This window comes from Olea europaea, chromosome 2 (assembly GCF_002742605.1).
Source record: "Olea europaea var. sylvestris chromosome 2, O_europaea_v1, whole genome shotgun sequence".
In the NCBI taxonomy this organism is placed as follows: domain Eukaryota; kingdom Viridiplantae; phylum Streptophyta; class Magnoliopsida; order Lamiales; family Oleaceae; genus Olea; species Olea europaea.
In genome coordinates, this window is record NC_036238.1 from 9,444,772 (window position 1) to 9,459,162 (window position 14,391).

Sequence of the window (14,391 nt, forward strand, 5' to 3'; positions counted from 1 at the left end):
ACATATCAGTTGTATGTATTATAATTCAAAAGCTCCCTTTATATAGGGTTCAAAAACATATTCAAAGTAGGAAACATTTAATCAAATTCTAGAAAATCTAGTAAATAACATAATGAAATCCAAGGAACTCTTGTAAATAAAACTTTAATAACTTTCCCAAAAAAAGAGTATAAACATAGAAAATAATCATATAATAATCTTCTAGGATTTCCACAAGTAGCATTTGCAGCATTCACCCAGGATCAAAGAGGCAAAAGTACAGGTAAACAAATCACCAACATAGATAAAATGACAATAGAGTGAAAAATAGTGTCTATATCTTGCACCTCAAAGACAGTTGCCAGGACTGCATTATACGTTTCAGCAAAATACAAGTTATTCGAGGAATATCAAAATGACAACAAAAATGCAGATTAAGAGACACCACGTGTTTCTTTTTCTCATAGCAGATTCATATAACATCAAGTAACAAAATTTGAGATGAACAGAGATGGGAGAAGTGGAAGAATTGGGAAATTGATCTTAGATGTGAGCAAGCCAAATGATCTTCGAATTTTGAGCTATTTTCTATTTAATATTATGTACCTTCAAATATTTTCCATTTGCTTCTCTTCTTCCACCCCTCATTTTTCCATTTCCACACAATTCAAACCAAGTATAATAGGCCAAGCTGTATTAGAAGCTCTTCAAGACCCACGGGAAGAGTGCAGCTGAAGCTTTGGATGAATTTATATTCAAGTGGAAGTGTTAGTTGATGTACAGGTCTTGTTCTCGGAATCTGATTAGTCCATATCTATAATAAAATTCCATTATCTTTGTGATCATCCCCCAGTTTCTCGGTGAATGCTGAGCCAGTATGCACATAATTGAGGAAGCGAATTGAAAAGATTTTGTCATCGAAATAAGGGCAATAAACCCCACTGATGCAGAAAACCTTCTCCAGTGGTCACTTCCAGCACCAGCAGAACAAGGACGGCCAACATAGCTGCTCTTCCATTCCAAGTTTCAGCACTTTTTGTCCAACCCCATTCCCAAACTGTCACAAGGGGTGGTAGCTCTCTACGCTGTGAATCATATGCTGCTAGTAGCTCTTCAACGCTGCCAAGTGGAACTAAAGACTGCAGACAACAAGCAAACAGTCAATTATATTTTGAGATTATACAATGAGGACATTGTCAAAGAGAAATGTAAACTAATATGGAGAACTTAAAACAAAAGTAAACTGTCCCTTAGAGGTAGTTTAGTGATTATAATGTGAAAAATGAAGACATAGGAATTTCTGAATTTGTGCTAGGTTATAGAGGACAAAGGAGAAAAGGCAAACTCATCTTGTAAGCAAAAGTAGGCCCTTTAAGTTCCCCCACACTGATAATCATTGTAAAATTGTAACCCTTCACTAGTTTGCTGCCAAGAACTACAGCGTAACTTTCTGTAACACCCCCACAAAGGAAAAAAGGGGGAATGGAAAAGGAGATACATCAAAAGTCATGAATAACCGAAAACAAGGTTGCTATTGTCTACACCCGATTCAGCAGAACTTCACCTGACAACTTTTTCTTGCAACTCCTGTTTTATCATTAATTCATAAGTTTTATTCATGTTATCTAATTTAATGCTTAAACAAAGGGAGAAGAAGCAAAAAGAAAATACTTAAAAAGGCGAGGATAAGCATTATTAGAAGTATGCCATGTAATTAGAACATGTGATTCATAGCTTGTGTAGTTAATCCAGAAAAGTGGTGGTAACAAGGCTCTGGATTCTTGGTTGCTAATATCATAACCAAATTGCTAGTCTTCTTAACCACATTATTTAACTTTCCAGAACCGAAGGCAAGACTGGTGTCATAAAAACCATATTAACAATATACTATTTTCGTTGCATGTGTATAAAATTTACAGAGGAATGCTGAAGACCTAGATCTCAAAACATTTGCATGACCGCACAATCAGTTTGACAAACCAAAATATTAAGTCATTTCTTGGTCATACATTGAGAAAGAACTTGTATAGTTCACACTCACCTCAACTTAGCAGGGGTTGCCACATGAATCTTCTTCTACTTGCATATTTATCTTTAAAACACGTGATATTTTAAATTATAGTTTGTTCGAGTAACAATGACAACTTAAGTAATGGTCAATTCCGGTTTTATTTAACTAATCGCTTCATTCATTCACATGGTAATTCATGTATATTTCATCTCAGAATTTGATAATTCAAATACCCAGATTCAAATTAAAAGATTGAAATTCCCGGTTCACCTGTCGAGCTTCAAGATTTGAGACAGCCATTGCTCCAACATATGGAAGACTTTCAATCACTGCATCAGCCAAATCTGAAATGAAAGTTGGTTCACAACAAAGTGCAGGAACACGTCCCCATTTCTCTATACCAGATTTTAGAGCCAACTCCTTGTATTCAACATCTATTTCCTCCAATGTTTCAATGTGTTCACTTACAAAACTGTGATGAAAAATGAGATAAAGAATGTAAGTTCACAATTTACAAACAAAATGCAGATGCCCGCGAACTTCGCACCCTGCCCCCACCCCACCCCACCCCAAAAAAAAAATAAATAAATAAATAACACAGACAAAGTAATTGATCAGAATAATGGCAATTTCAAACATCAAATCCAAACTGGTTCAGTGAATATTCTCAGCTACCTAATTGGAACAGCTAGAAGACTTTTAACTCCTTTTCGTCCAAGCTCAATAATTGTATCATCTGTATAGGGCTTCAACCATTCCACTGGTCCTACCCTACTCTGCATCAGAAGAAAACCAACAAATTAGAAAATTAAAAACTTGCAAAACTAAAGATATAATACATAAATGTAGAAGTTTAATCATTTCAACTGGTGTCAGTGGCATGTTCTCCAAAGAGCTACATATCAATGTTTTTGTGTCGTGTTGTGCTGTTTCGTGTTCATACTTCAGGGCTTTATGAAAATAATTTAGAGCATCACATAGAGATTTAGGAATCTCAACGAGTCTTTAACTTGAGCGTGGATTGATTTCTTGCAGTATCTTATTACTATGTAGGGAATCCATAACCTGATTTCTCTAAACCTCGTTAAGTATAAATAGCTACTAGCATATAATGTATTTGAAATACGAAAATTCCCTTCAGAATTGTGTTGAGAAATAATATGAAGATTCGAATGATGAAATTCCTTCTTATGACGATGGTAACTAATTACAAGCTTACCATTTCATAATATGTGCAGTTGATGTTAGTAAAGCGTTGTGATCTTTTTATTTGATAAACCAGCCTATTATTATATGGACCATTCACGATACACTTGTGAGATACTGATGCATATTATGCCCGTTTGACAAAGCAAAATATAAGCTGGTGACTCCCATGAAATGTGTGTTTAAAAATGAAGTTTGATTAACTTATCAAATGCGAAGCCTAGGTCTCTTAGAATCGTTGTCGTGCTTAGATATGCTCTGCTTTATCTTGTCAAATACTCAAGTTTTCATTCTAAACTCATCACAAACAAATTGAACAAAAAACTGCTAAATTGGCTTATTTCTTGCGCATACCAATTGAAGTCTTTTGACAAATGTAAATGTGGGCTGAAGAATGAATGCTTTCTAGAATACAGCTAAAACTTCTAATGAACATGCAACATGGGTTCTAAAATCATAAGCCTTTGATAATCACAATCTCATGCACACCTTGTGTGACTTCAACTCTCACTAACTGCATGAAATACCCATGTTGGACCTTCACATTTCACAGTAAAAATAATCACAAAGTTAATTTAGAGAATCATGTCGTCCCTGAAAGACGTATTGATTTAGGTATTTGGAGTCAATTATTAACAAGAAGGGAAGAATGGATAAAATAATGCATAAGATTAGAACAAATTGGTTGCAACGGAGAAATGTAACAGGAATTTTGTACCACGGGAAGATCCCTACATTGTGCAAAGGTTTACAAAACAGTTATTAGACCTACAATGTTTTATTGTATTGAGCATTGGGCTATAAAGGACAAAATGTACCTTAGATGAACGTCGTGGAAATGAGATTTTTAAGATGAATGTGCAGTCATATTAGGATAATATAAGGTTCACATAAACGCCAACACATGAAAGTAGTGCCTATTGAGAATAAATTAAAGGAAAAACAACTTAAGTGGTTGAAACATGCTTTGCCTTAGCTGTAGAGGCTCCCATAACAGGCTAGGAGGGGGGCTAGACAAAGCTAATATGACTAGCAGTTATAAAGGATATAGTTGCTATGGGTATTCTAACAGAGGTATAAATGAACTGATCAGATTGGGTTTAGTTCTTTATTTGCTGTTGTATCTATCCCTTGACAAAGAAAAATGACAATTATCATCAGCCAACCTGATTCCCCCATAGCTTACATGACCAGGAGACAAGTACTTTATATTGAACATGTAATCATCAACTTTCCGAAATGCTGAACTCACATTTTTAGAAATAGAAATATATAAATTTGATCAACAATACAAATAAATTTTACTTCAAGATTTTCTCAAGTTTCAGGTGCTTTTTGAACTTCTTTATAGACAATCTTCAGTAGGATTACCCTCAGTGGACTTAATTTATATATTAGCAGTTGAGTATTTACCTGATATGCAAGAGTATAAGCATTGTTTATCCTTCTCTTTTCCAGTTCTTCCATAATCAAATCCACACATTCCTCCATTTCAGCTTTATATGGATCGCCAGCTTCCTCCACATAAGCTACTGGTACCCCATGAGCACTAAAAAAAATCATCACCTGCAATAAACAAATAGTACACGAAAGAAATCTCTGTGAAATTCTTGATTACAAAGTATAAAATTATCTGTAATACAGAAATAAATCCAAGAGAGTCCCATCTGATTCCAGTTAAATTAAAATATATCAAATCCACGGGAAGTTGGCTCATAATTTCTGACTATTAAGTAATAGACTTGCCCAAGCCTACCATCTTACCTGAAGATGAATTAATTTCTGACTATTAAGGAATTAATCACTGGATAGTACCGCCGGATTCAAATAAGAAAACTAGTCTGCTGTAGTAGTTATTGAAATTTGGCACAAGCTTAAAATTTTTTCAGTCTTACTGAATAATTGGTAGACATCATTCGCTCAAAAACTAGTACACCTTTTACAAATATGGTTGACCAAAATGAAGGAGAAGGTAACAAAAATAAATTAACAATTAGCCTGCACTTTAGCAGCATCTAAATCCACTACCTGAGCGAATTTATAAAGAAAAGCCAAAACAAGTTTATCTTTATACAACACAATAAAATTCCATTTTTATGAAATCTTACACATATGCGCAATAGGGATTACCTCCTTAGGGCGGTCAAAATTTGTCAACTGCTTTTCAATCAAATCTGCCATGGCTTTGATATATCCTTCACGTTGATACCAGGAAGGAATTACAGTGTGCTGCATATTGACAAGATATTCATCCTCCCTAAATTTAACACATTGCCACATGCATCACGATTTTGACAGTAATAACAAACTACAATATGTAAAATCCCAATGTGTAAAACTGTTACCTGAATATACTCTCCAGTAGCCTAAGGCTGGAACCGCTTGTCGATATTGAGAATTGAGGGTACAGAGGAAGCACCACAAGTTTTGTAATTCTATCTAGCTTAATCTTAATGAAAAAGTAAACAACATTGAAATTGTTGTCAAACCGATATCTATCAAGCTTAGAAAATTTCAAAACATAAGAAGCAGTAATGGCAGTAAAAGGAGCGAGAGCTAACATTATTATTTAAGTGTTTCTGCTGAGCAAAAGAAACAAATAGTATGGAACAATTTAGAAACTAGAACAAAAATCACCATGCAGAATAACAAATATCACATGTCATACTTAAGAATTGTGGTAAACCTCATGTTATTGGTTTACATGTAAGAAAATAAGTCAAACTAATTGAGCTTTATATTGAAGGATTGATTAATTACATGAATTAATCAGCCACAAATTGGATAAGCAAGAAGTAGAAATTAAGTACACAGCTGAATCCTGAATCAACTATAATATTATGCAAATGGATTCTGATGAAGGAAAAAAAGAGAGAGACAAAACAGTCTAATAAAAGAAGTTATTACCTTTTTTCAATCTTTAATTAAAAGCATGCCAACATTTCTTTTAAAATTGAGCATCACGGATCAATATTTCAGCATAAACAGAAATAAAAAAATATTAAACAAAAGTCAAGTCCAAATATGACAGTCGAATCATCTCATGCATAACTGAATCCCTCTTTGTAAACCACTACTGACAAAATCAGCTCGAAAATTACCAAATACACCTCTCAAAACCTCATCTTGGAGAAGAACAGATGAATTTTTCCAGTTTAAAGCCTTCCCCCAAACCAGGTCTTGATTCTTTGGCAACAGTGACTTTCTTGTCCCTAGACTGGCGAGAGTCACCAAGTCATCTAGGTTCACGTTTGGGGGGGTGCACATGAGCAATAATGTGGTTGAAGTAACACCTTGACGAAGCACTTCAAGCGAGACTTGACCAGGTTCTTCAGAGTCCTTATAAATCAACTCCCACAGGTGCTTGGACCGCACCATCGAAGGAATCTATAATCACAGCCTTGTGCTCATCATACTGGTCATGGATAAGCTATCTCCTTGTTTAGAGTTAAATTGATTGCATATATGTTTCCTTTTGTCATTTACTTAGATACTTCATGGAGTGTGTCAGTATTTTATTTCAGTACAAGCTAATTTGCATGAACATAGCAAATTTCCGATATTGGTAAAAATAAAAATAATGTATTTCTCCAATTTTCCAACATTTGTCAAAACTCGCTTAGTTTGGAAGCATAGATACCATTCACGTGTATCCATGCGCATGACCAAAAAAAAGAGAAATCTGAGACTTTAATAGCCTAATTGCATTCACCTCTCTAAGAATAATTTAGCACTGGAACCCTAGATTTTGTGATGTACAAAGTTTCCTGCTTACTTTATGCGCCATCTCTAAATCGAGTTGGATATATTGTTCTAATACTGCAAGTGTTAACTCTGATCAGAGCATAAATTTCAGAATCTACAAACTTCTCTACACAGAGATAAGTACACAAAACATATTTATGCTGCATTTTCCATTTTATACGACAAAACAAGTTAAAACCATCATTCCCAAGAGAATAATCAAGGGAGACCGTAGTGGCAAAGAGAACTTGAAGTAAAATATTTTCGTACTTCCTATCAGCCACTGTAAGCTAACAATCTATACTGAGTGACTGACAGCATTATTTCTTCTATTCTAAATCAAAGGGGAAGCGAGGGGGACTCGCATTTTAAACCACCCATAGCAAAGATACCTGTTCAATAGCTTCTTCAGTAAATGGATGCCAGTAACGCATCCCTACATAAACCTTTGCAAGGACATTCTTTTCAGATAGTGCTTTTCTCAACTCTTCAGCCTAGAGAAATCAGTTATTATCTGAGTTAAAGAGTAAACATAGATATGGAAAATAATATAAAGAATAAACATATTATCATTATATTTCACTAAAAAACAGAGGTGGCATAAAAGGTGTAAAATACAAAGAATGCGCAAACCCAATCTCAACCAGAACCTATCTCTTGAGAGTTCTTTCATGATTTACTGAAGTTGGAATAGACCAAGGCTTCCAAGAGATAAAAAAAAAAAAAAAAAAGGAAAAGAAAAGAATGCTTCTATTATTCAAAACAGGATAATTCATGTGCTCTCATACTTTGCTCGCCCACACAACGCCCAATCAAGAAAACACAGCACACGAAATCTTCAAATCAAAAACCTGATATATGTAACTATTGGGTGGAATTTTCATGTAGTCATTCTGCATATGAATATCCAGAAAACAGTAGAAATTTTACTTTCAAGTTCAAATAATCAACTTGATGCAATACCAATAGAAAAATTAATGAAGAAAGAGAAAATCAATGAATCAGGAAGAAGAAATCAAGGGAAGGGATGGGAAGAAGAAGAGAATAGGGAAAGAAGAATGGGGAAGAGGACGAATTTCGCCAAAAGCCACCAAAATATTATTCATTCATCAACTGAAAATAAATTACAATGCAAAATAGTTTAAATAGTAAAACCCTAACTAGAATGAGCCTAGGCCAATATAAGCCTAATAAGAATCCAAAACGAAATAAAGTCCACAAAATGAAATAAGGTCCAACTAAAAATAAATAAAAACGACTGGATGTCCTCATCAACTCTCCCGCGGTGGGAGAAAACTCGACCCTATCGAGTTGATAGATCACTAGGCTGCAGTCAATCTCCCAACCATCAGCTAAGTGGTTGGACAAGCTTCTTCCGACGTCTGTAGAAATAAATTTTATCTTTGTGTACTGTAAGAGGTAGTAGTGGGTTAGAAGCGGCCAAATAATCAAGATCAAGGTCCACAAAAAGAGGTAACAAAGGATCATCTGAGGGAATGAAATGGCCTTTATAAGCAGCTAAATCCTCAACATTGAAAGTAGAGTGGTAACCAAGGTGTGGTGGGATATCAACAACGTATGCATTTGGACCAACTTGCTTTAAAATTTTATAAGGACTTGCACTACGGGCTTACAATTTGGAGGCGGGTACATGTGGACGCCGCTCTGACCTAATGCGGACCATAACGTAATCCTTAATGTTAAACTCAACATGTCATTTATGCAAATCAACTTGAAGTTTATATTTTGCATTATTGGCTTCAAGTTGTTTTGATAAAAGAATGGGCTAGGTAATGGGATGGTCAATTTTGGGTGAAATACATGGGTTAGGGTTTGTTGGAAGCAGCAAGGGAGCAACAATAATGTAAAAGAATATTTTCTCTTTTTCTTTTTTTTTTAAACCGATCGAATTCCTAAAATGGAACTTTTTTTTCGGGTGAACAGTAATGCTTTTTTTTTTTTTCAAAGAAAGAAAACTGAAAAAGAAAAATGAAAATTGATGCTCGTATGCTAGATCTTCTTCAATTGTGCTGTTCCAAAATTCTTTTTTTTTTTTTTTTTTTTTTGGAAGTAAGTAGGAAGAAATTTTTGGATTGGAGAAGAGAGATTACCCAAGTTTAGGCTCTGATACCAAATTTGATGCAGCATCAATAGAAAAATTAATGAAGAAACAGAAAGTCAATCGGGAAGAAGAAATCAGGGGAAGGGATGGAAGAAGAAGAGAATAGGGGAAGAAGAACAGGGAAGTGGGAGAATTTCGCCACAAACCACCAAAATATTATTCATTCATCAACTGAAAATAAATTACAATACAAAATAGTTTAAATAATAAAAACCTAAACCTAACTAGATTGAGCTTGTGCCAATATAAGCCTAATAAGAATCCATAATAAAATAAAGTCCACAAAATGAAATAAGGTCCAACTAGAAATAAATAAAAACGACTGGATGTCCTCATCACAACTAATGCACATAGGCTAAAAAATGATTTATTATATCAAAATCATACCTGAGCATCAGTTATCTGGCGAAGAGGAGAACCACCACCAATTGAAGCATATCCTTCTTTGCTTTTTGGGGCTCTGGCAACAGATATAAATTTTGCCAAAGGCTTTTGCAGAAAGCGAAACAATCTCGGCAATCGTATAATATCCTATTTCCAATTCACAGACCAATAAAGAAAAAAAAATTTCAACTCCAACACAATTAACCATTAAGCAGTGAACAAAATAACCAAATTGACAGATACTAACAGGATCGGCAAAAAGGTTAAACAAGAAGGGTTGAACATCCTCGAGAGTTTCAGGGCCTCCAAGGTTCAGCAACAACACTCCAATCTTATCATCACCAACAGCTGGAGTGTCAGATACTTCCTGAGCTCTAGAAGTTACTAATACTTCAATTTGTGACGAATACATTTTCGTTAAGGACTCGTTGAACATAGGTTGTATCTTACACCATGCGGACGAACCTCTAGAAATTAGGGACATTTTTGACAAATTCGAACTCGTACAAGTTTCCAGTTGCACTCTTAAGCAAGGACATCTCCAGCGTGAAGAACATTTAGCTGGTGGCAGTAGTCTGCAAAAGAAAATCAGATGAAGGCATCCAAAATTATATCATTATCCAAAATTATATCATTATCTTATTTATACTTAAGAAATTAGCAAAGTCACAAATTTCATACATCCATATCATGGTGCATTCTACAATTCTGGTTATCTACTTATCTTGGATACCTATGCCTTAAGGAAATCCCCGGAGTATGTCATAAGTAGCTAAGTCAAGTTGAAGCCAATCCAAAGGGAAATCGTTCCCTTATCTCTCAAATCCTTAAGCTTGGCAAGTTTCCATAATTCAATTCCAATCAAGATAAACACAAGGTTCATTTACAAGTAACTATCCTTAACTTCCTCAACTCACTGCCAACGGGTCAGTAATATACTGATTGAGCACAAACTACCCCTTCCCTAAAATATCCACAAACTGCAACAGTTTCTTCTTTCATAACAACAAATTCCAAAAATAACCTTCGCAGGCAAAGCCCAATCTACAGAAGCCCCTGTTTGATTTGAAAACTCATTTTTCTATGTACTGATTTTCAACAACACATTCGAACAAAAAAATATTATGCACATAAATCCAAAAAAAATTCCACTTTTTAACCACACATGCTCTTAAAAATCACTATTTAATACATTTTTTTCCAAAAACAATGGTTGTCAAACAGAGGCTGCCTGAAAATTCAGCATGACGAATGAAGTTTATACATAGTGAAGTTCAGTAATTTATTTCAAAACAAGATCTTCCATCCATAGAATATAAAATTTAGAAGTACACGTGTATAAAAAATTGCAAAATATACTAAAATGGGTATAAAGAAGTGCCACTTACAGAGATGGAGAAGGTGATTGAATGCGTATATTCATCGATTGATTCATATCTAATAGGACCACTAGGAAACTTTCGTGAGCTGGGCACTTCTTCTTTAGGGTTGAATTTCAGAGAAATTCATTTTTTGAAGTGCCTCAGACTGTAGCAGTGGATTTTATTTTTTCTATTTTTTGTTTGTGTTTAAAATATTAGCCACGTGTTTCGCAGGTTATCCTGTGCAGATCAAAATAATGTTCAAGTCCTTTAAATATTTGGATTACTATTACGAAAAATAGCAAATTTATTCTTGTGAGGTGGTCACGGAAATATCAATTACAAGTTAGGAGTTCTTCTCCCCTTCTAGTTTTGATAAGAATAAAAACTTCTACGCAAAAGATCAATGTAATTTATGGTCATAGACTTATATAATTATAAGTTGATTCCTTATTTTTTATACAATTTCAATTTTCATTGTCATTCTTAGAAGACATGTGTATTTTGAGAACAAAGGTCATAGATCAAGATGTAAACAGCGAAGAACCTAGTTCATAGGTATCACAGGAACGAAGTTTGGGAGAATACTTAGCCAAATTTTCGCCTATGACGACACTGAGATTCTCACTCAATCAACTCACGAGTTTGTACAATGCACACGAGAAAACAATAAAGGCAACAATGTAAAGGAATGAACACAGATTTTTACGAGGAAGCACCCAACTCATTTACTACTCCACAATAATACAAAAAACAAAGGGAACACTGAATGAACACAATAAGTCTGTATCTCATCAGCTCGAACCCTCATATTTATAAGCCAAAATTCGTGTAAAGTTAACACTCTTAACTGCCAAAGGGATAAACTCACCCACTATGGCCAAACTTGCCAGAAACTGCCTTCCAATACCTTTCCCAACAACTGCCTATACTTTCGACTATTATAGACCACAAAAATTGCCCAAAATACATGTCAAACATGTGCTTGATCTGGACACCAAATTTGTAGACTAGAGCACACTAAACAGCAAGATGATCCGTCCATGCCTTACTAAATTCGGCTAACCCGCAACACTTTTACACTGGCCAAACTGAAGCAAATGCCCACAAGCTGAAAACCCACGTTTGCCTTGCTCCCGAGATTCAAAGTGCGCACTACGAACACACTTGTCCGCAATATTCTGACATGAGGGCAAGGTGTGTCCATGCCACCGCACATCCCTTAATCTTATCCTTCCCCATCGGAAGAGTCTAACGTCCTCGTTGGAACAGAATCGAGATACTCCTTGATCTTATCCTCAAATTGTCACAGATTGACATCCCTTTCATAGGTTGCATCAATCCCACTAGTGCCTTTCCACTGAACCAAATAATCAGTCCTTTTTTTCTTGCTTGCTCCCATTGGTCGATGACCCAAAATCTTTGCCACCTCCTTATCATACTATTTTCTAATCATAGGAGTAGCCCTCTTGGCCTGCAAACAATCTTTTCCCACCAAATTTTCATTAAAGGGCTTCAAATAGCTTGCGTGGAAGGTAAGATGAACCTTCAAATGATCAGGTAGCTTCAGCCGATATGCTACCCTTCCAACAAGCTTGATAATTTCAAATGGATCATCATACTTTTGAACCAGCCCATGATGCACCATCTTGCTATTGATCTTTTTCCAAATCTAGGGAGTTAATTTCAGCATCACTTTGTCTCCCACATGGAACTCTACATCCCTCCTGTCCTAATCAACATACTTCTTCATTGTCGGGCAACCTTTGCGAGGCTATCTTTAACTTGCTCAATCATTTCCTATTTATCTTGAGCAAACCGAAAAGCAACTGGACACACACTCCGTCCTCTTTACGATGTACAGAGGTGTCTTGGGTATGTGCCACATAGTCAATTCAGCCGAACACACACCCGTTGTAGAGGATTAGTGTAGATTGTAGCAAAACTAAGATGTACCAAGTAAGACAACCCAATTTTTTTGACTTGCTGACACATAATGTCTGAGATACTCTTCCAACAATGCATTTATCCTTTCTGTCTGGCCATCAGTCTGTGGATTATTTGCGATAGAGAACTTCAATTCAGATTCCATCATGTTGAACAACATGGTCCAGAACTTGCCTATAAATCGAGATTCTCGATCACTCACAATATCGTCAGGTATTCAAGTACTTTACAACATTTTTGAAGAATAATTCAGCAACAACATTTGTTGTACATTCGTGCGGAGCAAGAATGAAGACTGAATATTTTGAAAATCTGTCCACCACCACCATAATGGACTTAAACCCATCAACCTTCGGGAAACCTGAGATAAAATCCATAGAAATCGACTGCCAAGGTCGTTCGGGAATTGACAACGACTGGAACAAACCTTCATCTTTCTTCCTTTCAGTTTTATCTTGTTGGCACACCAAGCAAGATTTTACATATGCCTAGACCTCTTCACCCATCTTTGGCCAGTAATACGATTTTAAGAGCAGAGCTAACATCCTTTCGATATCTGGATGGCCTACCCATTCTGGATCATGAGTTTCCTTCAACAATTCTTGTCGTAATCCCCTGCCTAAAAGCACATATATTCTGCTTCCTTTAGCATAGATCAAAACATCTTCTACCCAATACCGTCTCACCAAGCCATCTTTGATTTCCTGAGACAACTTGGCATAAATAGCATCATTTTCAGCCCACTGTTTGATTCTATCAAGAAAGTCTGATTCGACCATCATCAAAGCCGAAATATAAGCTTTCACGAATTTCCAACTAAGTGGATCGGCAACTTAATTCTGCTTGTCTGGTTTATGAACCCACACAAAATCAAACTGAACTAAGAATTCCTGCCATCTAGCTTGTTTTGCTAACAACTTCTTTTAGGACCTGGAATATGTATTGGCTATATAATCTATTAGAACAGTGAATCTTGTTCCTAACAAATAATGGCGCTAATTTTCAAGATAATGAATAACCGCGGTCGTCTCTTCCTCATTAGTTGAATAATGTTGTTCTACCTATTTCAATTTTCGACTTTAAGAAGCGATCGGATGGCCCTCCTATACCAATAAACGCCTAATAGCACAGTCAGATGCATCAGTGTGTACTTCAAATGGTTTCTCAAAGTCAGGAAACTAAACACCGGCTCAATAGAGATAACATGTTTCAACTTCTCGAAAGCTCGTTAGCACTAATCGGTCCATTCTAATTTTCAAATCTTTTCCAACAAGTCTGTCAAGATGCTGATAATAGTTAGCTAACCCAAGAAATGAACATAGTTTAGCAACCTTGGATGGGCTTGGCCACTCCAAAATGACATTTACCTTATTTTCATCCATCCTAATCTTTCCTTGACCGACCCAATGTCCCAAGAACATTATCTCCGAACGGTAAAATTCACACTTCTCTTTCTTGACATACAATTGGTGTTCTCTAAGCCGTAAGAACACCTTTTTCAAGTGGGCAACATGATCACTTAATCATCGACTATTTACCACAACATCGTCCAAATATACCACCATAAAATTATCTAAAAACTCGTATAGTACATCATTCATCAGATTGCAAAATATAGCATGTGCATTCGTAAGCCT

The 14,391-nt window shown here is 35.7% G+C and overlaps 1 pseudogene; it reads right to left on the minus strand.

Annotated features, from left to right (window-relative positions):
• Positions 1–285: 285 nt before the first annotated feature.
• On the minus strand, positions 286–11,037 carry LOC111410578 (annotated as a pseudogene).
• Positions 11,038–14,391: the final 3,354 nt, after the last annotated feature.